The following is a 3,152-nucleotide window of genomic DNA, read 5'->3' as shown; positions in this document are numbered from 1 at the left end:
AAAAGTTTTTATTGATTTGGTTAGAAGATCAAAATAAAGGTATTCCTGTTAGCCTGGCGTCAACACAACATTAGGCGAGTGTTAACCTTTAATATTCTTTTTTGAAATTTCTCCTGTCTCTCATCTAAACTTTTTGTATGAGTTTGTCTTTATGTTCTGTTTGAATTAAAAGAAAGAGCACAGTAGTTTCTATAACTGATTACACTATAGGGATATTATAATTATTATTACAGTATTAAACTGTATTATTATTACCACGTACGAGCCATTATAGTACTGTTGTTTTATTAGTATTAGTGTATATGCACTGTTCATCAGAGATCCAAGTTACATACAAATCTGACCTAAAGACGTTCTCAGGAACGTATTTAATCCACAACCGGGGACCACCTGTATTTTATTTAACCGAATATACCCAAAGAAAGCGTTATCATTTCAACATGACAAATACAAATTATGATATTTTTTACATTCATTTTTTAAAACTGAGTCTCTATAATTTAGTGTGCATTTTACTTATGGTGCATCTTACATCAGACCGGCCACCTTTCAAGAGCTCAACAGCCCCATGCGGCAGCTAGTGGCTGCTGTACCGGACAGCGCAGTCCTGCAGCTCCGCATCTCTGACCTGTTTATGCTCTGGTTCTTGAACTTGACTGCGCTGGAATCATCAGGGCAGCGTAAACAGATGGTACTTGGGTCCCACTTCAGATATTCGTAAATACTGGGTCCGAGAGCTGCTAGGGAATCGGGATTTCTAGAAGTTCTCCAGGTGATCCAGTGAGCAGAATCACTGCTGAATCACTGCTGATCCAGTGAGCAGAATCTGGAGTCCTTATCCCTGGAGCCTCCTTACCAGTCTCGGAACGGTTGGGTGGTGGTTTTTTCAGGAGCTGCTCTTTCCAAGTCAGAACTGGCAGGCTTGCGTTGGGTCTAATCTCTGTCTCCGTCCGTCTCCACCTCTCTCTCTCTCTCTCTCTCTCTCTCTCTCTCCCCCTCTCTCTCTTACACACACACAAACACAAACACACACACACACACACACACACACACACACACACACCCCCGCCTGGGCCCTAGAAGCGTATGTTCATTGCATATTACCAGACAGATGTAGTGCTGATCCCAGCCTGACCAGATCATACCAAAAACATCAAAAAGATGAGCTGTACATTCTCAAAGAAGACTTAAGTTAGAACAGAATCCTGGGACCAGAAACAAGCATCAGGCCTATTTCAAGTAAGTGAAGACAGATATAACACTCTGATTGTGGGCAGACTGTGAAGACAGATATAACACTCTGATTGAAAAGAGCAAAACAAGTCCTTCTGGAGGTCAGAAAAGCCCAGATTCCTGTGATGCCTGTGAACAAGAGTAGACCCCACCAATCCCAGGACAGACATCTGCAACAGAGCTGGTCTGGGGCTAGAACTCTAGAAGCCGGGTACATTTATCCCTAAAGCCCCTGCCAAATTAACCAATAACTCTAAGTGGTGCTGTGATCGGTACCCCGTGAGACATTATTTCTTACATTAAAAAACAAACAGCTGTTAAATGCAGAACAAAACAAACTTTATCTGGAAATAAGTTCTTAGAAGCAAATTACCCAAGCGAGAGTCATTCTCTCCAACCTAACAGACATTTTTTGAGTACCTGTTCTGAGTAAGTGATTATGTTAGGTTTTTGCAAACAAGAAAGGTAATCTTTTTGTTAGGAAGCACAGATGCCGGAAGGGGGGTACAAGATTTATCCACAAGTGCTTGCTAACTATCTGGTCTGTGCCAGATTCTATGCTGAGAGCTGAGGACAGAATGTTGAGGACATAGTTCCCGCCCACCAGAGCTTAAATGGCTAATCCACTGGCCGCAGCACTTTGCTAGAGTGTCTCCAGAACAGCCCTGGGTAGGTAGGGGATACTTCTTCCAAATACCCTCTGCTACGTGCAGGTTCCAGCTGAGGACAGTTTTTTGTCATCAAGAGTTCTTGCTAGAGGTCATTCAGATAATTGCTGCTAGTAGAAATGGTCTCCTGTTAGCAGTTATAAATAATGAAAATTCTGAATATCGAATGTATCCTTTATTTCTTAATTTGAGACGTTATTTCTTTTAATAGCATAGTAATGGGCCTCCTGTTATGACACCTAAGGACCCAACATCGCTTCAGTGACATTCCTGAAATAAAGTGTATAACCTGAAACAAATGAGAAGATATCAGGGAACAAAAAAAAAAAAAGAGGGACATTCTGAAATTTACTGGCCAGTACTTTTCAAAAACGTCAAGGCCATGAAAGACAAAACCGAGAAATTGTTCCAGACTAAAGGAGACTAAAGACTAAAAAGACCTAACAACTAAATATAAGCAGAGATTCTGGATTGGATCTTGGGCCCAGGAAAAAAATTTTTTTACTTTTGCTACTGTGGTGTTGTGGTAGACATACTGGTTTTCACTCACAGTCCCTGGCTCGTAACTCCCATAGCCCTTGTTACAGCCTTTTGTTACAATGTTGGGTGTGTTAGGCCTCAGGAAACAGAGTCTCTCTGACCTCCTGCCTCAAGGCAGCATCCCAGTCTCTTCCCCTTTCTGATTGTGGGTCATGAGACCCTCATTCCAGAGAGGGTCCGTCCCATACCCTGGAGGTGACATGATTGTTCATAAATAAAAACCCAAGAGGGCTGGGTTCAGAGGGCTTCCCAATAGCTGAACACGTGGGGAATCCTGGAGGTGGAGCCCAGGTGGGGCATGGAAGCTCCATGCCCCTTCCCCCTACGCGTCTCCTCGTCTGTATCTTTTGTAATATCCTTTATAATAAACCGGTAAATGTAAGTAAATGTTTCCCTGAGTTCTGTGAGCCGTTCCAGCAAATTAATTGAACCGAAAGAAGAGGTCGTGGGAACCCCAACTTGAAGCTGGTCAGTCAAGAAGTTCCGGAGGCCCAGACTTGTGTCCAGAGTGGGGGCAGTTTGGGGTTCTGAGCCCTCACCCCGCAGGATCTGATGCTATCTCCAGGTAGACAGTGTCAGAATTGAATCAGAGGACACCCCACTGGTGTCTGCTGTTTGGTGTGTGGGGAAAAAACCCACATTTAATCACAGAAGTCTTTTTCTATGTTGATGATTCTTTTTTTTTTTTTTTTTTTTTTGAGACAGAGTCTC

Source organism: Propithecus coquereli, unplaced genomic scaffold, assembly GCF_000956105.1.
Source record: "Propithecus coquereli isolate 6110/MARCELLA unplaced genomic scaffold, Pcoq_1.0 Scaffold2, whole genome shotgun sequence".
Taxonomy (NCBI): domain Eukaryota; kingdom Metazoa; phylum Chordata; class Mammalia; order Primates; family Indriidae; genus Propithecus; species Propithecus coquereli.
This window is presented reverse-complemented; position numbering follows the sequence as displayed.